Source organism: Triturus cristatus, chromosome 11, assembly GCF_964204655.1.
Source record: "Triturus cristatus chromosome 11, aTriCri1.1, whole genome shotgun sequence".
Classification (NCBI taxonomy): domain Eukaryota; kingdom Metazoa; phylum Chordata; class Amphibia; order Caudata; family Salamandridae; genus Triturus; species Triturus cristatus.
The window spans coordinates 97,436,679-97,463,813 of record NC_140594.1 but is presented as its reverse complement, the minus strand read 5'-3'; positions in this window follow the sequence as shown (position 1 = coordinate 97,463,813).

Here is a 27,135-nt window from a genome sequence, read left to right as displayed (position 1 = left end):
TATTGTATGATATAATGCTGTACCCCTTTCATATTTGACTAGTGAGGTTTGCTACTACTGCAATTCTGTGGAATCCTCAACACCTACCAGCTGGATTGGTTAATAATCGCCTTGTCTTCATTCAGAAGCTGCTATACTTGCTTTTCCTCTTCCAGGTACTGTATTTATTTAAATCAAGTTTTACTTCTTTCTTTATTCAGCATATACTGCTCTGCGATGGATAACTCCGCAAATGTCTCACCTAAGGGTGCCGCATCATCCACCGTTACAGGTTCATTGAATACCAACAAAACACCAAGCAAGCGTCTAAAGAAAGACCCTCCTTCTCCTCCCAAACAACCCTCTCCAGTCTCTTTGGATATAGTATTGGAGGAAATCAGAGCTCTCCGCCCCTTTGTGGAAGAAACTAACTCAAAACTACAAATATTAACTGACAATTGGTCAAGTTTGGAAAACAGAGTTGCCACAGTGGAACACAGCATTGAATCTCTTTCTTCATCTCACGTCAAAATAAAGGCTCTTCACTCTCAAGTATCGAAGCTCCAAAAACAAGTTGAAAATCTTGAAAACAGAAATCGACGCAACAACCTCTGTATTTACGGATTACCTGAAGGCTCAGAAGGTTTAGACCCAATCAACGTCTTCAAATCTTTTCTCCCAAAGGTCCTTAATTTACCACAGGGTACTCTTCTCAACATACAAATATCTCACCGTTTGGGCCCTGTTTCTTCAGTAAACGCTCCTACAGGGCGGAAACCAAGGGCTTCATCTTGTATTTTTTAGAATACACTGACTTGCTTAAGGTCTTGTCTGCAGCCAGAGCAATCAAACATATTACCTGGTCATGAAATCCTCTGTTTTTCTCTCAGGACTACTCCAAACCCACCGCTGATAGACGCAGGGACTTTCTAGCAGTGAGACCCCATCTTCGCTCTATTGGTGCACAATATGGTCTTTTTCATCCTTGTCTTTTCAAGGTGACCATCAACAACAAGACGACTACATATGAAGACCCCATAAAGCTGAAAAGCTTCCTCTATTCCTGTCACGCGGAGCTCTTGGACACCTCCTCAATGCAAAGCAAATAGTTGTTCTTGATTTAGACTTGCTTACATTTTTTTTTCTCTTGTTTTTTCATGTTAACATTTTTTCCTTAGGTATTCTTTATTGCAGATACTAGTTCTTTACTAAATTGTGTAGCACGTTCATTAACCCTCTTTTTCCCTTGCAGGTTTTGTTTGCTTGATGTACTTACCCCATGTTCTTCTACTCGTTGAATTTGTCTCCCGTCTTCCCGATTGGAGCTGGATTTGTCATTGTCCCATGTGTCCTCATCTCCCCCCACTCTACATATGTCATGGATTTTTTGTAAGTATGTCACTTGTGTTTTCTGTACTTTTTCTCACACCAATTGTTTATCTCTTCTTACTCATATTATTTGCCCTTTTTCTCTTTCTTCATTTCCTTACTTGTTTTCCTAGGACCTACCCTTCCCTAACCCTTTTGTTCTCTTCTTACTCCTTATTACTTTATCATACTTCTCTTTCCCAAATTTTTTCCTTCAACTTTTTCTTTTCTTATTGACTGGTTTCCATAATGTTCAACTTCGTACCTTGTTCAATATTTGAAAACATTTATGCTATTACTGGTTCAAATGAAGTTACATTTTACTTGCTTTATATATGTTCTTAAAAATTGTTACTTGGAATGGCAGAGGCTTAAATTCTCCCATTAAAAGACAGCAAGTTCTCTCACATTTATCTACGATGGATGTCAACATAGCTTTGCTGCAAGAGTCTCATCTTACAGAAAGCGAATCCTTGAAGCTCAGGAGGAGTTGGATGGTGAAATATTTCTCTCGCCAGGGGATGGCAAAAGAAATAGTGTTATAACCTTAGTTCACAAAGCATTCAATGCCAAACTTATCTCACAGGAATCAGACAGTGAATGTAGATGGTTGTTTTCTAACCTATTGATTGGGAAAACCCCCATATCTTTATTTAATATATATGCTCCCACAAATGGTGATGTCTCTTTTGGTCCCGCATTTCCCAACTACTCTTAAAATATCCTTCAGAGAATGTCTTTTTTGCAGGTGACTGTAACCAAGTGATGGAACCCTTTCTTGATTGAAATTCTAAGGTTCCTTTCATCCCAAATAAATCACACAAAACTTTCTTACGAACTATAAAATAGAGGAACTTAGTTGATGCCTGGAGACTGTGCAACCCGTCTTTGAGAGAATACTCCTTTTTCTCTTCACCACACCAGACAAAATCCAGAATAGACCATATTTTCATCACACATAAGTTTTCTCAATCTTTACTCTCAGCAGATATAGGTCCCATACTTATCTCTGACCATGCTCCTGTTGTACTTCAACTTGATATCCTACACCAATCTATGCTACCCAAGACATGGTGGTTGTAGGAGAGTAGGATCTGCCTCTTATGTTGCCCCCACTTTTTTCTGATGTTTATACTGGTTTCTGGCTATAGTCTGGCTGGGACCCTGCTAATCAGGGCACCAGCCTCTCTGTTCTCTCTAAACAACATGGAGTGCATATTAGGTGCACTAGTGATTGGATACTGTCGTGCCTTATGAGTCCCTAGTATATGGTACCTTAGGTACCAAGGGCATAGGTACTTCACAGGCCTACCAGGGGCTGAAGCATGTATTATGCCACCCCTGGGAAGCAGACTAAATCTGACACCACAGGCCTGCTACTGCAGCCTGGGTGAGGTAGTGTTAGCACTCCTCACTGAGATATAGGTTCACTATATCTCACACTGCACACACATATAAACCTATCAGTCACTCCTAAGGCAGGCCTATCAATCCTGAGTGCAGGGTGCTGGGTTTCCATGTGAGGGGGTGCCTCTGCCTGAGCAGGGCCCCTCTGCACCTCTCAGAGTCCATTCTCTGGGGCTGTTTGTGAATGCGGTCAAACCATATACTCTTAAGTGCATTATAACCTCGCGGTATGCTAACTTTGGAATGGCTGCTTCAAAACATGTTGTGTTTGGTGTCAAATGCTTTGGAATCATACCCCAACACCAGTAACTGGTGTGGGAGTATGATCCCACCCTTCTAGAGGGATAGACATGTACCTACTGTGGAAGCACGGTAGAATCCTGAAGAGCCCTGGCATCACAAAATGGATGCCACCAGTCACAGACACTGGGCTCCTGTCCTGTGGGACCACCTCCCAGACAGGATTTAGTGTATTGGGGCTGGGTGGGTGCACTCCTAGAGTGCTTTGAAGTCCTGCACTGGGGGAGCAGTAGGCTCCTCCATGCATACACCAGTTCAAACCGGCTCAGGGGCTACCTGCCCCTGCTCTGGTGTGAAACTAGACAAAGGGAAGTGGGTGTAGCCACCCACTCCCCTGACCCTCCCATAGGTGGGGTCATAGAGCTAGTCCCTCCCTTCCTTCTAGTATAAGTTAGGGAACCCTTGCCATTGCAAACTAGATATCCCTGTACGACGCTCTGAAGAAGAATCCTGGACCTTCGATGTTCCACTACCTCTGGAAGATGGAAGAATCTCCCTTGGAATCAAGAAGTGACTCCCCTGCTTGGCAGGCACCAAAAACTGCAATCACCAGTCGCAAACTTTCCCGCTCCCGCCGGAGTCCATAGTCCCTGCAGCCCAGGAAGAGGATTTCCTGACTTCTCCAAGGCCATCGTGAGTCCCCAGCGACGCTGAGGCAAGTGGGCCCCACGAGTGATGAGGAACCGCAATACCTGTGTACCGTGCACTATTTTCAAGTGCAACCCCTTCACGACGTTCTACGAACCCATGCATTGGACCAAGTGTGGTCCAAGCTTCCAGCAGGAATTGCTCTGAAGATCGGAAGCCTACCCCGTCCCGAGTGACCGTGGGCCCCTGTTGAGTGAATCCTCCTGAGGTGTCTTTGCGATCCCTTGCCAGTTGGCGTGTGGGTCCCCTGAAGACTTTTCTACAGTTCCAAAGAGCTCCCCTGGTTGCTCCAGGCCTGCCCTGACTTACCCTTGCTGGGTGAGTCCCTCAGACCTTGCTGGTCTGCACCGCTGACTTTTTGTCCTTTCCACAAGACTTGCTGTTACCAAGGCTGTTGGCTCCAATCTGGTCACCGACACCGCAGTAAGCTGCAGACTTTGTGGGACACGCTGAATCCAGCTCCTGGTTTGCGTCAATGCCTCATGGACCTCGTGGCTGAAGAGTCAAGACGCCCATGGATCACCTGAAATCACCCGACGACTGTGGGCATCCATCTTCCTTGCCCCGGGTCACTGCCAAGTGACTTTGAACACTGTCCCCTCTGCTTTCAGGTCTTCCTTCTTCTGAATCCAGCCTTGGATTCCACCGGACACGTCTCCTGGCTTTACAATCAGTAAGTCTTCTTTGGCTCCCATTGAAAATGACGCCGCGACTCGACACCAAAAGACACCCATGCACCCGGATTCCCCGGGTGAGGTAACTCCGGCAGTACGGTGCTCCTGTGGGTGTTGGCTCTAGAACTACTTACCCTGTAAGTGACTTGCTTGTAGACTCTCCCGAAGTATCCTTAAACTCTAAATTTCCAATCGCGACTTGCTCCATTGAAGTCAATTGGGATCGGTAGCTGTGTTCTCACACTGCATGCGTCTCCCGTGGGTCCTTTACTTACCTGCCTTGGGTGGTTTTGTGAGGCCCCAGCACTTCTGAAGGCCCTAGGCCTTGTCCCTTTGCAAGTCGTTATTCTTAAGTCTCTTTTTTAGTATATGGTCTGGTACGCCCCTAGGGCCCCAGCCATATTTGTGCTCAACTTATTGTGTAATGTTGATTTGTGCATATGTTCCTGACTTCTAATCTCATAAAGAGATTAGCAGAGAGTTGTTAGTAATAAATACATATATATTTGATATATATACCTGTGTGGTGTCCTTTCATTTAGTAATTCAAGAGATTATATGGTAAAACCAGCTGCTTTACATTGCTCTAAAGACTTAGCCTGAAGGCTGCTCTCCACAGCTACCACTAGGATAGCTTTCTTTAAAAGGTTGTCTTAAACCTATCTACCATAAGAGTCGAATTGTACTGGTGCAAGGTGTCCACTTTAACTAGTGAACAGCATATACCAGGCCAACTTCTCACATTGGTGGGCAGCGTGTGGGATTCCAGCTTGCCATTGTTTTACCAGAAAATCTCTATTTGAATTACTAACTGAAAACCACTGGAACCAGTGGGTCCACCCAGCCTCAGTATAAGGACATGACTTTCTCTGACTTGAAAGCCATGTGTGCTGCAAGGCACCTGAAGCTAGGACAGAGTCCCTCCACACTACACCTGATAGATCTGCTGACAGCAGATGATCTTAGATTAGCTCTAGGAGCTAATGGGTCTGAATCAGTGAGTGGGTCAATTACAGTGTCTGGGTCAGATGATGAAAATCAAGATGACCAGGTCTCTGTGGTTGAAGGGCCAGATCCACAAGGGTCCGAAAAGGACAGAGGAATTCTCCCTAAGAGAACTGACAGAGTGGAGAAAAGGCCTAGGTCCCTTTCTAGGGAGTCTAACCACTCCTATCACTCTGGCAGAGAATATGTCCACCAGAGGAGCTCCTACTTTCCTAGAAGGGAGACCTCCTCTGACAGAATGTACAAACTGCTGCAGTATTAGGAAGCAAGATTTGCCCTCAAACCCAAGCAGTTGGCATTAGATAGAGAAGCCTTTGAGCTCCAGAGAGCTTCTAGAAGAGAGGGGTTAGAACCCCCTGGTGGCAGCAACAGTGTCCCTAGATGTAGAGAATATATTCCAGACCTTAGGAACCTGAGCAAGGTTGTTGCTCCCTGCCAGAGTGGGGATGATATCCACAAGTAGATAACTGCTAAGGAAAGGGCCTATAGAGTACAACAGGTCCTCCAAAAGCAGTGGGCAGCAATCTTGTGGCTCTCCTCTTCAGATAAAGTTAGAGACAAGCTCCTCACTGTTAGAGAAGATGATGCTGATGACTATGAAGTCCTGAAGAGTGCATTAATAGATGGGTTTAGCTTAACCACTGAGCAGTACAGGTTGAAGTTCAGAGACACCCAGAAGGCACAGACTCAGGACTGGACTGATTTTGTAGATTGTGCAACCAAGGCTCTGGAGGGTTGGCTGGTTGGCAGTATGGTTACTGATTTCAAGGGATTGTACAATCTAACGATGAGAGAACAGATCCTTAATATTTGCCAGAACCAGTTGTTGCATCAATACCTGGTGGACTCTGATCTGACCTCTCCCCGAGAATTGGGACAGAAGGCAGACAAATGGGTCAGAACCAGGGAGAGGCAGAAAACCCAGAATCAAGGGGGTGACACCAAGAAGCAGGATTCTAAGGGCTCTGAGAAAGGTGGGGATAAGTCAAAAGACCAGAAAACTTCACAAGGGCCCCAAAAATCTGCATCTGGTGGGGATTCACAATCCAACAAGGGAAAAACCCAAAAGAAGACCTGGTGCAAATTCTGTAAACAGAAAGGGCACTGGACTTCTGATTGTAACAAGTCCAAAGACCAAACCTCCACCACCCCTGCCCCTAAGGCAACTGTTCCCCCTAGTTCAGCTACTAGTGGAGGTGGTACACAGAATAAGGGTGTAGTAGGGTTGACCCTGGGTTCTGAAGTGGACTCTAGCCTAGTCAGAGTACCCACTCGGGCATTGCTGATTTGTGATGGAGACATTGATATGTCCTTCCTAGTGAGCCCCAGTAATCTGGGCAAATACAAACAGCAGCCTGTAATAAATGGCAAACAGGCTTTGGCATTTATGGACACAGGTGCTAGTGTCACCATGGTGGCAGAGGATCTTGTGGACCCTGGACAGATCATCCTGGGTGAAATGTACCAGGTAACCAATGCAAGCAATGTCAGGACCAACCATAGTCTGGCAGATGTGAATTTCTCCTGGGGAGGGGTAACTGACCTTAAGAAGGTTGTAGTCAGTGCAGACCTCCCTGTAGAATGTCTATTGGGCAATGATCTAGAGACTTCAGCCTGGTCTGAAGTAGAGTTATGGACTCATGCTGAGATGTTGGGCATCCCTGCAGAGGTATTTGCTGTGACCAGGTCACAGGCCAAAATGCATAACACTGAACCAGCTCTGGATCCTGAAACCATGGACCAGGTGCTTTCCAAGAAGAGGAGCAGTAGGGTTAAGACAGTGCCTTTCCCTCTGTCTCAGATCACAGATTCACGTCTTGAAGGAGGAGAAGCTGATCCTGAAGAAGGAACTGCCCCAGAGGGTTTTGAGCCTGATCAGGTTGAGTTCTTGGGGGCATCCAGGATATATTCACTGGACAACATTGTATCCTCTGCTATTGGCATACTGGAACAAGATTTAGCAGTGCTGCAACAAGGCCAATCACAATTACGTTCTATTATGTTATTAGGCTGAACGCTACAACACTTGCGTGCAGGCTATGTGCCTTGGCGTTTCATCAACACGTTGTCTCTGTTTACAGAATACAATCTCAATGATAAACAGATCAAACTGGCACAAAGGGGAGCAAAGTATTCAGTGCTGAGCATTGAAAAACTGGAAAAATTGCCATTTCCGGTAGCAGAAAAACCAGCTACAGAATGGATCATTCATGGCAAAATAACTCTGCCTGTTACAACTTTGAATTTTCAGTATTGCCTCAAACAAATGCAAGCAGGCAAATATGATAGGTTGAGTAAAGAATGCATTAAGACATCCTGGGATTCACCTTACACACACAAATGTTGGAGTGGGGGTCGTGAAGTGTTTATTAGTGGTACACACTGTAAAAATGCGCTGAGCGGGACACTCATTTGTCGGGATAGTAGTTTACACGGGGCTTGTAACGGTTCTGTAGCAAACCTGTCCTGCCACCTGCAGGGTACACCAGCTGCTGTGATTAATCCAACGTTTGGCCAACTTTCGAATGGGAGTTACCTCATGTTGAATGATCAGAATTGCTGTGGCATGCTGCCAGGATTCCCATATCTGGTAACGGTTGGTGCCAGGATCACTTGCTGTATGCGAGTATTGTTCCCCCAAATAAACACAGTCAGGGAGTCGCCTTTATGGCCTTCATTGAATGTTTCTTTTATTCAATTTGATACTTTAAGCAGAATGAAAGCCATGCTTTTACAACAAACCGTGCCTTTGACCTCGGCCAAAGAAACCTATGATCTACAAATTGCAGGACTTCGGCTGAGATACATGCTTTAATAAGTACAAACTGCCCTATACATTTCGTAGAAATGATGGAATGTATCTTCAACATGTGTGATACGAGAGGCATTCTACATGTATTTAAGAGCATGTTTTCCGGACTGTTAACACCTTTTCAGGCAGTCCTTGGAATCATTCCAAACTCGGTGTTCCCTAGTCTCCCACTAATTCTAGCACTCGCTGTAGGAATCCTATTTTTATTCCTACTACTACGCTATGGCAAGCCAATCCACCGACGTCACTCCCAGCAACTTGGAGAAAGCTCTCCTAGAACGGAAGTGTCGTGAGCGCATAGTACAACTTTTGGGCTTACCTCGTCTATGAGAATTAAATACAACATGGTTTCTGTCATTCAGACCAATCTGGCAAGATTGCATCTTACCTGTTCTACGCAGCCTGGTTTGCGGTGAAGAATGCGTGCTAGACATCTGTCTAACACTCCCATCAGTCATGCCAACGGATATCGATACTCTGCTGGACCCGATAACGGCTCATGCTTTGTGTTGTCCCCAGAGGCTACCAATCCAGATGACACCATTTGTTGAGATCTCACAGACGCAACATGCTACTGCTGAGGTACGAGATGGATCAACAGGCACACAGGTAACATCAGAAACGAACATTGCTACTGGTGATGCTTCACATCTATGTGCAGTTAATCTTCTAAACGAGGTATTCCAACTGTCACAGACATCGGTAGACGATCTTTCGTCTACAGGAGTGGAGGATTTCATGTTTTCACCAGACCATTGCACTGACTTTTGATTCAGCTCACAGTGTACCAGGGATGCTATGAATTTAGCCTCCATATTTTCAAGACAGAACAAAAACTTGGAACGCTTCCTAGAATTGACTTTATTTCTAAATTTGAAAATACATGGCAATCCGATTTAATCTGCTTACAGTAGAACTATTCATAGAGAACAGACTTCTTTGAACACTTCCAGGGACACATTGTAACCTTTATTTACCACAATTTCATTTATGTACCATGACATGAAATGGAATTTGAAATTTTCTTATATAATGTGAACCATTTCATCATATGTATGTATTCATGTTCGTTCATTTAGCATTTTTTTTGTAAACATAAGCTTAAAATGAACCACTGTTTTATTATGTGTAGCACCTTTGCATTTCATGTCTAGCTAAAGTTTTTTATAACAAAGACTTATTTTTGTATGCTTTTATAAATATTTTTAGCAACATGGGGTACTCAATTTAATGTTTAGCATTTTATTGTATAGCATTTAGTACAATTGTTCATACGAAAATGGAGTGGGTGTTGTATTTCGCTTTAGGTATCCTTATATAGGTTTTCCTGATACATGTCCTTATATAGGCACAATTCGCATTGCCCTTATATAGGCATGGATCCCAGGCCTTATTTAGGCATTAGCCATGCTATCCGAATACAGGCATAGTCACCTAGATCCGTCCACCCCAACGTCACAACGAGTTCTTAGAAAACAGACCCTTAAGCTGTTGGGATCTTTCCTAGCCCAGGATTATTGATTTCTCCAAGAACTCATTTATTATGCATGAATGGCTATACCCTAAGGGTTTATTCATGATGTCTTCCTCTGCCCGACTTTATGTCAATGCAAACATTCCTAAGCACCTTCCAGGTATAAATATACCTTCCCTTACCATGGCAAGCCACAGCTCGGCTGCAAGACTTGATACTGCTCACCACGGCGGCAAGCAAGGAGGAGACCTCAACTTAGAGGAGCCCGTGTCCCGGCCTGACACACTGACATGACGCTGTCATCCCTGCTCGCAGAGAATCCAGCTTCCAGTGTTCTGATTCCCTTTGCGGGGTGTTGGAATTCGAGAACCGGATAGAGATTCCAACCTCTCTCATTCTTAAGGTATGGAGCTGACTAGAACCTAGAGGGACTCTTGGCATATAAACTTGTTATACAAACTTATATGTGTCATAGCTAAAAGATGATGCTAGTGCAGTATTATTTCTTTCTACTGTTTACGCTGTACATAATATATCTTGCATACTGTCTTATGTTTGTAACAGCACATATCTCTTACACGAGAAATAAGACTGTTCAATAATAAATCCTTTTATTGAAACGACCGTCTACTCTTTCTGTGTAAACTGTGCAGAAACTAAGCGTGCACGATTAGCTCAGTGAAACTGTTCTCTCTTGTTTCCAAGATTCTGAGAGTGTTCCGATTCTAAAGGGAAACAAAGTTGTCATGTTTATGCGGTTGCCAGAAACTACTCCCTTCTCGTTTCACAAGCAGTTTCTAGTGGTCTCTGAGTTACATGGCACACAAAGTAATTAAGTTTAATATACTCGATAGGGGCATACTGACCTCAATCCTATGCCAAAACTATAGTGTATATTATTCCAATGCGCAGAGCCTATTAGGAAAATAGGAACTACACTACAGTACTGGGAGATAGTGGTACATTACACTGTTTCACTGATTATTTCACCCTCTTGTCTCCCATGCCTGCAGCTCAAAGTCCAGCAGTATAAGGCCGGGTGGAAGGCCATTGCATTCACGGTGCGGGCTCTGGGTGTCTCCAACCGACGGCGCACCCACTGTCACAAGAGGTGGGATGACATCTGCCTGCTGAGCAAGAACGTGGCCAAGATGATGCTGGGGCTGATCCCTCGGTCTGGCAGGTTGGCGCGTCGCAGCATGGCACCACTCATGGCACGCATCTTAGCTGTGACACAGCCTGAGCTGGATGCACATTTGAAGGATCATCAGCAGCAAGCTGGGGGTGAGTATTCTGAGATGACTTTGGTTGTGAGTGGCTGCATGTGTTCCAAGCCTGGGCAGTGCTGGGCTCTGTGATGTTGCTAGTGTGATGCAATGGCTTGTAAGTGGCCTCTGTGTTGGGTGCAGCTGTCATGTATTTACCCTACCTGTACTTTCTCATGTCATTGGAGTAATGGCCCTTGACCTTGCATTTGGAGTTGTGGACTTCTGGGATTGTCTGATTTGGGGTAGTCAGGGACATCCCATGGAAGTGAATGGCAGCATGCATCATCTGAGTGTGCTTTCATCAATGTGTGCATTGCCTGACATCAGAATTGTGAGGACTACACATCTGCCACCAATCTGCAACTGTAGTTGTGCCCCAAAGTATGACATGGTGGACGGCATGTGCACATGGCCATTGTGGACTGATATGTTGGAGTCTGTATCTGTGTTGGCCACTTCTGCTGCCTCCAGATGTGACAGTGGCAACATGTTGGGAGGTACATATTTTTCCCCCTCAGGGCCCTAGGTGTGCTCAGAGGGATCTGTGTCTGGTTACACTGAGCCACCGGCAGGCTATTTGGCTGTGTGCTCATCACATGGATGACTTATGTCAAGTTTGCATAATGCCACGCAAAATTTGAGTTTTGAATTGAGGCTGCACAATGTTACTGCACAGGGTGGTGTGCAACATGGAGATTTCATCATCTTTAGTGATGCTTTGCTTGCATATGATTGTTTTGTTGATGCCAATGAACTGATCCTACAGCTCTCTCTCTCTCTCTCTCTCATGCAGCATCTTCCGTGGGCACAGGACAGGGGACGAACAAAAGTGGTGAGTCATCAAGCACAACTGCTGCACACGAGCACACTGATACGCATGTGACCAGCGCCTTGGAGGGGGACAGGAGTCTTCTTGAGGACTCGCAGTCGGAGACTCAAACATCAACGTCATCTGACGAAGGCGGTGGCGTATCTATTTTGGCGGACACAGGGAACGGGGACTCTGCCTCCTTGTCCACCACACAGCATACAGTGCCCACCCTCCCAGCTACTTCCACTGTTTCTGCCCGTGTTCACACCAATATCTAAGGAAGAGTGTTCTTCACCCCAGGCACCGCTGCCCCTGTCCCCCCCTGCTGCCATCAGTGCTGAGTCTGTGGACCTTTTGCGCCAGCTGTGTGTGGTGCAGGCAGCTCTGCTCAATGCCTTCCTAGACCACAACGAAAAATTGGCACAAGTGGTTGCTTTCATGGAGGGCATTCATTCAGACGTGGGTGGGCTACACCGGACTGTACAGTCTCTGTCCTCTGCGGTGAAGGCAGCTGTTGCAGGGATTCTGCTCATGCACAGAACTATGTGCAGGAAACCAGGACCTCAGTGAATTGCGGTGTACCAAAAACTCAACTCCGTACCCAGAACCCCAATCCGACTAGCATCAGTGTCCCATTCGTTATCCGTATTCTCTCGGAGCTCCCAATGTATAGACAACCCAGAACAAGCGACTTAGAGTACTCTCAGGAATGGTGGGAACCAGAAATACCTGTTCGTTATTATTCTCATATCAGACCACAACAAGAGTAATCAGAGACACGGCAAAGTTTAAAATGTTTATTTTATAAACTACGTGTCCTAAGATGCAGTGCTTTGGCTAACATAAGCAGACAAATGATTATAATTAAAACCATCAGCATTGTTACAATACCATAGAAAATGAAGGGAGAAATCATATTACAAATGACAGTGGAATACAACCACCCTTCCTTCACTAGTGAGCTAGTATTATTATACTAATAGAAGGTCTCCAGGTTTGAATGGGGAACCCCATACCGTAAAGATCAGCTTAGGTGAATCACATCACGGGATCAGCTTTGCTCTGCGCCTGGAAAGGTTCTTCTCCAGAATGTATGTCTAATGCATGCAAACTGCAATATTAAAGGCTCTCGACTTTCAGGTATTTGCAGCTGTGTGCGTGTTATGGCTAGAGAGTGGGCCGATCAACCTGAACTCAAAAACATACATTGTTTGGCGGCTCAGACTGTTTCTGCACACAATGTTCAGACCAAGGTCGCAGTGCACGTCAAGGGATGTGAACAACAGACAGTTCTCATGTGAAGAAAAGGCAAGCAATCAGTTTTCAAATAATAACATGTATCTGCAGTGTGGTGTGCAAAAGCAGCAAAAGTGGCAAGATGGCGCTTATGCTAACAAAGCAATGTATGTATCTAAAACGCTGCCTCCACTACACCCCCCTTGGTCGGACCACGAATTATCAGGGATACAAGAAAGGAACGCAGAGTTAAAGTTCGACAGAGCGGAACCAAGTGCATGTATTGGAAATCCAAATAATGTGGAGCAAAAGTTCGAAGAAAAAAAACGTTAAAAAAAAACAAAATGAAGGGGAAAAAAGAAAATGGTAAGTCGTTACATATTGCAAAGGCTCAACGAGCCCAGATGTCAGAACACACAAAAAAAAAATGTGTGGTTTGTGCAAGGAAAGTTGGATGACATCCAAGTTACTCCATCAATGTGTAAGCATAGTACGTAACGACAGCTTCCAAGACGAAGTCATTGGAACGGTCTGCAAAAGTGTCCGCCATCCAGTCTAATAAGTTCAAAGTTCAAAAGCTTTATTTCGACAGTTTAGTCATAAAAGCACAACAATACAACACATATCGCACAATAAATAAGACAGAATACAATACAATTACAAGATAAAATGATTATTAAATTCCATATACTGTCGGATATCTAAAAGTTTAATAAAAAAGGATATTACTGTAACAGCTGTTTCCTTGCAGATCTTATCCTCCAAGACCAACTCAAAAATTTAGCTAAACAGCAGGCGAAGAAGGGACGAGCGTCAGAGTGCAATATGCGTAAAGCTTCCAAGTATGATCTTGTACCTAGGCTCCTACATAAAGGCTTCAGCCATCTCGACCTAGGCACAGAATAAGCATGACACTCGAACAACAGATGAGCTATGGACTCGACCCTTAAATTACAAAAGGGACAGTAAGGGACAGTTTGGTATGGAGGTTTCCAGGTAGACATAAAAAGACCTAGGGGAAGAACACCCACCCTGAATTTAAAGTATAATGCTCTATCACCTGGGTTGGAGATTGCATCCAAATAAGGTTCTCTGAAAGGGATCTCCTTGACTAACAAAAACTGGGCGACAGATTTACAATGATTGGGGTTACACAACCTCTCTTTATCCACCCAGAGCCAATAGGTCTTTTTGAGCAATTGTTTTGAGGGTGCTGTTCTATTGACCCAAGCATCTCCTAAACCCAGGTCATAGAGAAGTCGCTTAACCTCCCTGAGCCAGATTACCTTATGCCAACCGGATGAGGATAAGATTTCGCTGAGGGCATCTGCGTAACTACTCAATTCAGGGACATTCCAAATCCTGGCCCATAATAAAAGGGGACGAAGCCTGGCTTGCGCGCTGATTGAGCGTGTGCCTGCGTCAAACAGGAGGGGAATTGTGGGGGTACTGTGGGGCAATTTCATAAGGTCTTTATGAAAGTTGTTTTCAAGGTGTGTCAAAATGTCAACTCTTTGTACACCCCACAATTCCGCACCATACAGAGCTGCACTCACCACCCTTGCCCTGTATATATCAAGAAGTGCCCCAATAGGTTTTAAAGCTGAGGCGCGTTGTTCCTTGAGCAGGGCTCCTGTGACCCTCTTGTGGGTCAAGAACACCTTTTGGTGGTGCGCCTTCCAGCTCATATTGGCACATAGACGGATACCTAGATAGTCAAATTCGTTGACTCTATCAAGGGGAACAGAGTCCAGGGAAGGAGGAACAGCCGCTTTCCTGGGAGGGTTGAGAACAAGGAATTTGGTCTTGCTTATATTTATGGACAGGCCCTTGGTATCACAAATGGCCTTAAAACTAGAAAGCAACTTTTGGATACCTGCTGGTGACTTTGAAATTAGGAGGGTATCATCCGCAAAAAGGAGCGTAGGTACTTTTCTGCCAGCCAAGGATGGTGCGTCTGACGGCTGTTGGAGCAGGTGTTCCACCACTCCGTTAACATAAAGAGAAAACAGAGTGGGGGCAAGCACACATCCCTGGCGGACGCCCCTGTCTACGGAGATACGAGATGTTTTCTCCCCCTGGGTACCCCACCTAATCTGGGCAAAGTTGCTTTCGTGAAACTTTATAAGCAAGGCCAACAAATAGGGAGGTAAACCCAACCTACCTAAGACATTCCACAGTTGGACTCGTGGGACCAGGTCGAAGGCAGTTCGCAAGTCTATAAAGACTAAATACAAGCTGCCCCCACCCAGCACAACCACTTTCCAATATATCATTAGAAGGCGAAACGTCTGCTCGATGGTACCCATCCCTGCTCTAAAACCAGCCTGGAAGTCTGACAGAACCTGATTTTCTTCAATCCACTGTAGAATCCTACCTAGTACCACTTTGCCCGCAACCTTTTGTGTAGAATCAAGCAAGCTAATAGGACGATAATTAGCTGGGTCGTCCCGACAACCTTTTTTGAAAATAGGGACGACCTCAGCACCCCTCCATGAGTCAGGGAGAGAACCTCCCGACACAACCTCATTCAATAGTGATGCAATTAACCTACTCCAGGATAATGGGTATTTCTTCAGCAAGTCACCCGGGATTCCGTCCGGTCCGGCAGCCTTGTTAGAAACAATACAACTAATTGCCCTTGCAACTTCCTCAGTGCTGAAGGGGCAGGAATTAATGGAGGTCTCAGCTGATAAGCTGGCGAGAAGGCCCATGTTAGGATGGAGTACCCCACTTTGGGCAGAGTAGAGTTTAGAGAAGTGGGCAAACCAAAGATCGCCAGGAATATTGCAGGTAAGCAGGGAATCAAAAGGTTTGTCCCTAGCTCTCAGCAGCTCCCAGAACCCCTTGGTGTCTTTCCTGGAGCTTGCCTCCACCAAATCCCACCAAAAACTATAATCATGGGCCTCCTTTGCCTCAGCCATAACTTTTTTATAGCGTTTCCTCGCCCATCTAATGCTGCCTGCATCCTTGCTTTTCACTGCAGAAATAAGTTCCCCCTTTGCGGCCCGACATTTAGAGGAATACCACTTGTTTCTTGCCCTAGGAGCACTTTTCGCAGAAACATTCGCGCTGGGTTGGGGTATAATAAACAAATTTATTTATTTATTTATTTATTTAGAAAGTTTTATAGAGCGCGAACAAGATCCTTGCGGATATCAGAGCGCTTTACATAACAGCAGCCTATAAGAGGAGACAAAAAACAGAGATAAGCAAGTGAACAAACATATAAAAACCATGATGAGGGCAAATATAGTGGTATAGAGGGATTACAACATGGTGCTGTCACATAAGACAGGAACTAGCGAACTCAGTTCTGAAGGGAAAGAGCTCAAGTAAATTTTGCCATGAGAAGCGCTTTGACTTCTTTTTTGAAAGCGGCGGAGGAGGCATTCCGTCTGGTTTCGGGGGGAAGAGTGTTCCAAATTTTGGGCGCCAACCCAGAGAAGGATCGATTATATGTTTTCTTTTTGTTGAACCTTTGAGGTTTCAGTAAAAGGTTTTCGGCACTCCTGGAAGTCCGTAGACCACCAGAGATTGTCAGTTTCTGCGCGAGGTAGCTGGGAGAGTTGTGGTGTAAGGCTTTATGAGTCATGCACGCCACTTTTAGGTGGATTCTAGCTTCAAATGGAAGCCAATTCAAGGATTTTAAGTCAGGGGTAATGTGTGCAGTCCTTTTCGAGCCAGTGATGAGTCTTGCCGCAGCGTTGATAGACGCTCTTAAGGGCGCTGTTGCGGCTTTTGGTAGCCCACACAGGGAGACGCTTCCGTAATCCACACAAGGGAGAACTAGGGCTTGTACAGCCAACTTGAGGTCCTCGATTGGCAGGAAGGGTTTCAGCTTCCTTAGGGTACTTATCTGGAAATTAGCTCTCTTTGTGGCGTTACTGATGTGTTTTTGCATCATGAGATTGTTGTCGAGAGTGATCCCCAAAGATTTTGCAGAATCCACGATAGTTGGTTGTACGTTGAACGCGGAGAGTTGTTTGATCAGGTCATGCATTAGAGGGATCTTGGCCGGTGGTGCTATGAGGAGGAATTCTGTTTTTAATGCGTTGAGTTTGAGGTGATTTTCTGATAACCAAGACTGGGTGATCATGAGTGTGGAGTTGAGCAAATTAATGTCCTCTATGGAATTGATCTTGAGGTATAGTTGTGTGTCGTCTGCATACATATGAAATTGAACATTGGATGTTTGCAGGATTTCAGTGAGCGGTTCCATGAACAGGTTGAATAAGGACGGTGAGAGTGCGGACCCTTGCGGCACCCCAAGAGATACAGGGGAGGCATTGGAGAGCGCGTTGTTGACCTTGAATTTTTGTGAACGGTTATTCAGGAAGGATGTAAACCATTTTAGCACTGTGCCAGACAGACCCATCCTATGCTCCAGGAGATCTAATAATTTCTGGTGTTTGACCGTATCAAAGGCTGATGAGAGGTCTAGTAAGATGAGTAAGCACGAACCATTCTGGTCAAGGATTTGTAGCGCATCATCAAGAATGTGTGTCATGGCCGATTCGGTGCTGTGACCCGCTCTGAAGCCTGATTGGTGTTTATTTAGTAGGTTGAAGTGATCCATGTGATTGGTCAGTTGCCCGTTTACACATTTTTCTAGCAATTTGGCCAAAGTGGGGATATTGGAAATGGGACGGTAGTTGTTGAGGTCAGAGGGGTCCGCAGTGAGTTTCTTAAGGATAGGTGAGACTTGGCCTACTTTGAGGGAGTCCGGGATGCAGCCTTGTTGGAGTGAGCTGTTAATGATTTTGGTCCAGAGTGGAAGGAGCCACGGTGAAAGGGCTTTGACTGCATTAGCCGGGAGGGGGTCAGTGAAATGATTGGCCGGTTTCAGGTTGTTGAGGATCTTGCCTAGGTCGTCTTCAGTGTACGTCTCAAAGGAAGACCATGCTGCCTTGTTTTTGGGGCAGGCCTTAGGGGGGGAAAGGCATGGGATGGGTGTAAATAACGGGGTGATAACCGTATGGGGAGCAGTGTGTGGTGGGCTGTCATTAAGGAGGTCCTTTATGAGGTTGTCGGTCTTCAGATTGAAGAAGGTGGAGAATTCTTGACAGTTAGGTTGTGGGCGATCTAGGTCTCGGGCCTGTTGGGGAGCTTCCTTGGATTGATTTTTGACAAGTTCGAAGAGCTTTTTTGGCCGGTTTTTAGCTTGGTCAAGTTGGTGTCTGAAGAAGTCAGCTTTAGTGCGTTTAATTTTTTTGTAGTATGCATTTCTCTTTTTCCTAAGAAGTTTGAGGTGGAGAGCCGATGGGACTGCTCTCCAGTTGCGTTCTGAGGATCTGAGGGCTCTTCGATCTTCATTAAGTAGAGCGTTGTACCAGGGCTTGGAATCTTTAATGGGAGCTCTCTTAAGTTGCAGTGGGGCGGCCTCATTTATTATCGAGGTCATGGCGTCGAGATAGTGATTCGTGATTGTCATGGACAAATCACTTAACAGCGCAATAGTTTCTGTGAATAATGATGAAACAGATTGGCTGGTGGTACCCAGGGCTTCAAGGCGCGTGCCCGATGCTGCAATAGTGGTCCCTGCCTGTGCCATCCTTTCCTCATCCGCTGCTACTTTAGCCCACTTTAGGCGCCTGCCACAGCGCGAAGGAGCAAGCTCATGGGAGGTTTTCCACTTGTAGGGGAACTCAGCTATGTTCCCAGCCTGCCAGGGGGAAATCAATGTTAAAGAGAGAGGATTGTGGTCGCTATCGCAAGACGCAATAACCTCCATATCGTAATGGAGTGGCCACAAGTTGTAATTCAACAGAACATAATCTATTCTAGAAGTGTGTCCCATCCTGTTATAGGTGTGCGCACCCAAAAGATCCGATTTGGATCGACCATTAGTTGATCTTAGGTCAAATTCCATACAGAGAGCATTGATGTCTACCGCGCTCTGGGACCATTTAGGGATCGGGTCTAGGGTCAGGGTGGGAATGCCTCTCCTTATATCCTCATCCCAGGTATCCAAAATATCCTCCCTGGCCAATGGCTCGAAACAGCAATTAAAATCGCCTGCGAGAAGAATATAAGAATCAATACAGCAGGCGGAAAGATCGTTACTTAATCCTGTGGAGGATAGAGTAGAAGACCCGCCCCTAGCCCCCCTTAAGTAGAGGTTAAAGACCTCCAACCTCCTGCCCCCTGGGCAAAGGATGGATATCCTCTGGAGATCAGGAGAATGTGTCGGCTTTTGGGTTACACTTAAACCTAAAGCAATATTAACCCATATAAGAAGGCCACCCGACGGGCGGCCTTTACGTCCATATTGAAGGGAGGCTGGAACAAAGTAGGTCGTAAAGCCCACTCTGTGCTTAGGTTCAAGGCACCACGTTTCCTGCAAAAGACAGATGTTATAAGGGTCCAAAAAGGCATTCCATTCAGGGATTTCAAAGTTACGGGCGAGCCCTGCTACATTCCAACTTATAATCTTTAGCAAAGGGACGTCAGGGGTAATCTCCCTTGGAGGATTATCTAGTGTGGCCAGAATGGACGCAGGTCCTGCCCCCTCCGCAGTAGATCTGCTTAGCCTAGGTAGTGGCTCAAACTGGTGGGGATAGGGTGCTATTGCTACATCAGACAACCTCCTGATTGATGAAACATTTTGAATTGGCAAAGCATCCTGAATTGGAGGCAAGGGGATCGTACAAGATGGATTCAGTTGATCCCCTACTACTTGGGAGTCGGAAATACATGACGTATACAAACTCTCCTCTATAGGTAAAACAGAAAACGTTCCCTCTAGACTAAGGGAGCTAACAACCGAAGGAACAGACACTACAAGAGAAGAGTCGTTGTGCCCCAAGGCCTGTAATAAGGGCACCTGGGGAACCGGTTGGCATACGAGTCAATCTACCTCCTCAAGCCCAGCAAACCGATTCGAGGTGGAGAAACCATACCAATTTATACATGAATCTTGAACTTTTTTGGGATGGCTCCTCCAGTTATGGTGGTGTACAACAGACCAATTCTCTTCCCGTGTGTAACTAGGACACGGAGGGTAAAAAAAGGGCAATGGCCTTGGTGTAACAAGAGAACCTTCACCAGTAGGCCAGGAGCAGATGTAATGTGCCGTGTGAGGGTCCTCAAAGGTCACCACTATACAGTCCCCGGGACTAGATTTCTTTGAGGGACCCACCCAGGGGGTTCTGCGTACCATCAAGATTCTACTTCTCTGTCCAATAGGTATTGGTCTATTCACGTTAAGCAAATGAACTGTCTTGTTCTTCAGAGACTCATAGTTCTCATGATGGCCACTTCCTAACTCAGGGACACCCGTCAGCACAACCACATGATCATTGGCCTCTGGAGGGAGATCAATGTAACCCCCTCTAAAGTTGTTCTTAGCAGGAGGGCTCTTAGATGAATGTAACGCCACTTCGCTAGGAGGGGGCCTACGCGGTGCACCAACTTTGGATTAAGCTAATAGTTGGGGGGTAGGACGCTTTAGAGCCTTAGGTATGGAGGCGGTGTTAGTAGGATCCACACCCACAGTCCCTGATGTAGGAATCAAACGTGCAGTGGCGGGGACAGGAAGGGAGGTTTGCGGGACTTGAGGGGTTAAACCATGGGGGGTGGCTCAACAGCAGGAAAACCCTGGTTTTCTAGACTTCTCAGGCCGAGAGTGGCCAGAGCAATGATGCTCTTTTCCATCTCGAGCAGATTATTCTCAATACGTGAGAGTCTAAGATCGAGAGGCGTAAGAAGTTTTTTGAGGGTTTCCCAAACTAAACCTATGAATTCTCCTTCATTACTATCCCCATTCTCTACATGTAGGCCCTCTACCTCAACCTCTGACTCCGTGACCGTAGAAGCAGTCAAGGGAGCAGAGACTGGACCCTCTTTAGCTCCCACATGATGTGGTTGTTCCCTGGGCACATGCCCTTCTATGGAATTTAATGCCGGGGCACTAGACAAATTCGGGTATTGTGCAACCACAATTTTATCCTTCTTACGACCGTAAGCAGACCGGGAGGTGCATCTTTTTTTGGGTTGATATTTTTTATTAATAGAGCGCCTGAGTGGAAACATAGCAGGGGTAGAATTATTAGAACTAACATCCTGCTTAAAAGGCGTATTAAGAGAATTCATTGCACTATCCTGGATCAGTGGCTCTAAAGTGGGGGGTAATGTGGGGAGAACCGGGGTGTGATGAACATCAACCTGTGCAACTACACAGTGGGAGATAGGCGGGCGCACCGGGGTAACCACAGTAGCTATATGGCCTAGGGAAGATTTTTTTGACTGATCAATTACCTGGGACAGTCTCCTAGCGGATGCCAGTTCCAGGGAAACTCGAGTCTGGAGTTTAGAAATCTCATAGTCTATGGCTGTGTTAGTACGGGTAATAAAATCGTCCATAGGACCAATGATTGAGGGGCCGCCATTTGCGGCCTTGCTCCGTGTTTGCCTTGTAGACATAGCTTGGTAGACAACAACGGCAACCCCCTGGCTAGACTGTGGGTAAGAAATAGTAACTAATTAACAAATAAGGAGCAACAGAACTGTTAAAATGATATGCAAAAGAGGGTAGCCCCGACCTGACCTCGCTGACCTCGAACGGCCTCAAACGGCCCGCTCTTTGCCCGGTCTTTGCCCCGGGATGCGTCCCGCGCGCGTCCCGCTAACGCGAGTAGGCAGGGAGATGTTCATATAATGGAGGGCAACAGTATTGGGGGAGGAGTCAGGAAGAGGACCAGGTGCGGCTGATCTGCTTCGTGCACAGCACCCTGGTCCTCGCAGTCCTGAATACGCCGGTTCTTGCAGGGTCAGGGTCAGCACACCAGCAACAATTCCCCAAGTGACTGCAGCAGAGTCCCGGTCCCTCGAGCGGCGCCCGCGAAGCGGGGGCCGCGAGGCGCGGTGTTGATTTCAAAAGAGCTGGGATGAAAGTCCAAGAAGTCCCTCCGATGGGCAGCAGCACCAGCCGAGATCACAGATGAAGCCCACGATCAGGGGGCTGCACCGCCTGTTTAAGGTGTTGGGGGAGGAGTCAGGAAGAGGACCAGGTGCGGCTGATCTGCTTCGTGCACAGCACCCTGGTCCTCGCAGTCCTGAATACGCCGGTTCTTGCAGGGTCAGGGTCAGCACACCAGCAACAATTCCCCAAGTGACTGCAGCAGAGTCCAGGTCTCTCGAGCGGCACCCGCGAAGCGGGGGCCGCGGTGTTGATTTCAAAAGAGCTGGGATGAAAGTCCAAGAAGTCCCTCCGATGGGCAGCAGCACCAGCCGAGATCACAGATGAAGCCCACGATCAGGGGGCTGCACCGCCTGTTTAAGGTGTTGGGGGAGGAGTCAGGAAGAGGACCAGGTGCGGCTGATCTGCTTCGTGCACAGCACCCTGGTCCTCGCAGTCCTGAATACGCCGGTTCTTGAAGGGTCAGGGTCAGCACACCAGCAACAATTCCCCAAGTGACTGCAGCAGAGTCCCGGTTCCTCGAGCGGCACCCGCGAAGCGGGGGCCGCGAGGCGCGGTGTTGATTTCAAAAGAGCTGGGATGAAAGTCCAAGAAGTCCCTCCGATGGGCAGCAGCACGAGCCGAGATCACAGATGAAGCCTAATAAGGTAAACGAACATACATGTTCCTCGACAACTAGGCTCTCTAGCACAATCAGAGGACAACTGGCGTGTTCTTCAAGATAACTTCTTGCCAAGAAGTCATACGCTGCCGTTCCGATGTCCCAATTCCCTAGGACTCCATGTGCCGCTCCACAGGCCATAATCCTGACACCAGAACAGTCCAACTCATGAGCCACTAATGGACACATCAGTCGATCATAATCCGGGGCAGGAGACACCGAGTTTGACAAGCACAAATCCAGAGCCATTCGAAAGGACAATCTAGGCAATGAAACACAGGTTGCACGCATGTAAAGTAGGAAAACCGGAAGGACGATCCATAGGCTATGCTCAGGGTTGCCAGTGGTAAAGTTCCATAATATTCAAGCATCCGGTTACGAAGATGGAGTAGCCGGGACAGGCTGTCGCGTGACACAAATTGTGCAGCCATTGCGCAGTAAGCAGATCAACAACAGCACACTAGCCGCGAGAATCAACAGGAGCCCGCCAAAGACGCTGGAAAAAAATAGAATGAAAAAATACCGGTATCACACCAAAAATAGTTTGGAAGGAGGTCACCAGGCCGGAGCCCACAATTTTGAAAAAATGCGCCAAGCCAGTTGTGGACGAGGCACTAAATATAGTTTGAACCAGGGCACTTAAATGCAGTGGGAGATCAGTATTTAAAAGCGCATGCACCTCTGTGCGGGTGTTTTCTACGTGAAGGACAAATGTTTCACGGGACAAAGTCAGAGCGACTTCTTTTTGAGACAATAGAGCCCTTATTCTGCTCATCTTGTTGAACTCTGCTTTCAAAGTTGGAATGGAAGGCCAGATGGATACATCCAGCCGCCCATGCGGGGGTGGGAAAAGGAACTTCTTACAGCAGACTACTCTTTATGATACAGTCACAATGTAGGGAATTCCCACTAGTGTCCCGCAGCAAGCCTCGTTATTTAAAAGCAAATAACTACCATTAGCTAGCAACGTGAAAGAGGGTGTAATAGCTGGCACTGGAATCCCTTTCAGAACGCATGCTAAATTCAGTGCCTCAACGTTGCACGCGCCATGCAATTGGATGTGCCTACAAACTACTGAGTGTTCAGGTGTGGAAGTGCAGTCCTCACCTTTCAAGTATACTTCTATACCGTCTCTCATGCATCTGTCTGTAAATGGGAGTGACCAAACTTCATGCAGGAAAGCAGTACCCAATGGTTTATATCTGTCTAGGGCATAATGTTTCATGCAAGAACTGAACTTACACAAAGGAAATGGTAATGTGATTAACCCGCGGATAAGCCACACAGCGGAGTTCAATTCGGCCACAGAGAAAGGCAAAGGTTCTAACTTTTCAATATGCAGTAACGAGTATGTTGCATCCTTCATGGACATGAATTGTTGTTTCGCAGTTAGATTAAAGGGAAGGAACAAAGACGATGTATTCATGTAGTCCCAGGGGACTTTTCCAGCCTTTAACGTTTGCAAAGTCCATGCAAACTGCATTTCAGAACGTAATTGATTTTGACCATGATATAAAACAGACATATCATCCTGCACAATATCAACAACAGATGAAACAATATTATCTAATGTGTAAATTCTGGAAGAAAGGGTGTTAATGCTATTATCGACAACAGCCAGTACTTTTTCCAAATTGGCTTGATCAATTGCTCTCAATCTGGAAGCCGCTTCAATTTGAGATAATTTCCAAACTTCGCTATACACAGCATACACCCATCTTTTGGACCTGCCACCTACAGGACCCTTAACAAAATCATTCAAATCTATTTTGTCATGTAATTTAGATAAATGAAGTTTAACAGATGCCAAGGTGGAATGTTGCAGCCAAGATTGGCATAACTTCCCTACAGAGTAGGTAGTAACAGAATGAGAAGATTCAAACCGGGGGTCCACGCGAACCTGCGTATACCCAGGTTTCAGACCCAGAAAACTGTGTTGACAGGAATCGGAGCTCGTCTGCCATGTTAACCATCCTTCTGGATTTAATTTGGAAATATTGAAGGATGTATTAGTAATATATGACTGCAACGCATCAAGGGACAGATCTGTATGATTATCCCAATTTGGATAAGCACCCAGATCCGGAGTAGAGGGAGAATTCAGTTTTTTAGAAGTAGCCAATCCAAAGCAGGTGGTCTGAAAAATAGTAGAATTCAAAAATAACATGTGGTTTGGGATGAGGCAGGCATGATGCAAAGCTTCTGTTTCTTGTACCTACCATGGTTTAGAACCGCAAACCGATTTAAGATCAATAGTAGATTTCCACAGATCATAACCCCTGATTGACAAATCATCCATAAAGGATTTAAAATACAACAATTTAGTGTGTGTAAGCCTTACCTTCGAGGCAGACTCTGCTGCCACTTTAAAATAAAAGGCGGCAGGTTTTGAAACACTGAAATCAGTAAAATATGTGAATTTGTTCACCACTGTGTTGGAGCTGCCTAGCATTGGACAATGTTCCCATTGCGTATAATTTACAAAATTTCGATACGTATTGGCCTTATATAGGAAATGATTGCCATAATGTTGATAGCAAAACAGCTCCCCATAATTAGCAGTGTCTAAATACAAATCTTCAGCATCAAATGCGGCATAATATTTCAAATCAGAAAACAGTGCCGTTATGGCCTGAACGTCCCAATCATCAGAGCGGATGTTTTGTTTAACAACATCACCCATAGAAACACGAAATACACTCGGAACATTGATAACCTCAGTGGGTCCATGAATTTGAAATTTAACAGCATCCCACACAATCCCATCTAACAGAGGCCAGGCAGTAATATTCACAAAAGTCTGGTCCCTCTTCATGATTTGTGATGAGGAGTGGGGGGCCAAAGTTACATAAATTAGTCTAATTCTTTCAGGTAGTGTCCATTCACAAGACGAAAAAATACCACCACAAATCCAATGGACATAAACAAAAAAATACATATGAGCATCAGCCAAATGTAAGTCCAAGGGGGAATTAAAAAATATCTTTTAAACCAAACAGCAAAAATAGAGACTTTTGACGGGGCACTGGAAGTCATAGAGTTAGTATCAAAGGAGAAACATGACTGGGTAACTGCGGTTGATTGTAAAACAGGCAATGTTACATCTGCAGGATAAGCATACTCAGTATCTTCAGGTGGACCACCAGCCGGTGGTAGCAACAAAGGATCAGCAACTGTATGCATCTCGATATCAATACCAGGCATGGTGGTAGAAGCCGGAGCCAAAACAGAATTTCTCAGCATCGCAGGGCAAGAAACTGGTGGAGTCATACTAAGAAGAATCGGCCACTCGCTGTAGTTTGACATTGTCAATGGAGATATACCTGTTATCCTTGCGACCAGGAAGTGGAGGTAAAATGACAGTTCTTGTACCCTGCACGCCAAGCACTGGAACCGGGGCACGATAAGAGGGGCCGAACTCCTTCTTGTTTTCCACCTTCTCACGGACCAGGTCTCCAACTCGAGGTAGCCAGCCAACTACCAGAATCTGAAGTGAAGCATCAGATGTGGAGGGCAAGTATTCTTTTGCGAGACTGTCTCTGGTCTCTTGTAGACTCTGTAATACAGCACAGTGATCATCTACATCAAAGGGTGTGGCAGACGCCGCCATGTCTAGACCATCAAGGTCCGGGACAAATATTTTTATGCCAAAGAGCATCATGTATGGGGTCCGCCCACCCAGAGACCTTCTAGGGAGATTATTAAGTGCACGTTGAACGTTATACAAATGGGCTAACCAGTTCCGGCCAGTGCCTAAAGCCCTGGCTGTCAAGGATTGCTTTAAGTCACGGTTCATTCGCTCCACTACACTATTACCCTCAGGTCGGTATGGAGACGAAAATTTGACTTGGACCCCCAAAGATTTCATGGCTTCCTTGTACACCTTAGAGGCGAACTCAGGGCCTTGATCAGAATGAAAGGTACCACACGCAAAAATTCCCACAAAGACACGCAATTCCCTTATGACAGTACGAGCATCAGCACTCCTTTGAGGCCATACCCACAGAAAACGTGTGCACGAATCCACTGCAACTAAGATGTACTTATACGCAGTATCAGAGGAGAAAGGACCGCAGTGATCTAAATAAACACACCCAAGTGGTTTATTAGATATATACAACTGAGTTTGTGGTGGGCGCACAACAGTCAAAGGTTTAATCTGCTGGCAAATGTCACAAACAAGAACATAAGTGTGAGTTTCTTTATACAATCCGTGCCACCAGTAACGCTGTTGTAACTGAGCAACAGTAGCTGACACGCCGGCATGGGGAGAGGCCATATCCTCGTGAGCCGCTGTTATCAGGGACGGTCTGCAGTCCGCGTTGGGAATCAATCTGTCACCAACGTCGTTAATTCTCACATATGGGACATTATCAGGACTTAAGTGATAATGGTACCGAGAAGGGAAACCTCTTGGGTAATTACTTCCCTTCTCTGTAGCAGCAATAGCTGCCAAGATGTCATCATCGATCTTACTTTTGGATCTTGTAACTGCTGCTACTAGATATGTCGCCACTGCTGTTTTCGCTGCCTCGTCAGCCAAGCTGTTGCCGACTGCGTGGACACCAACTC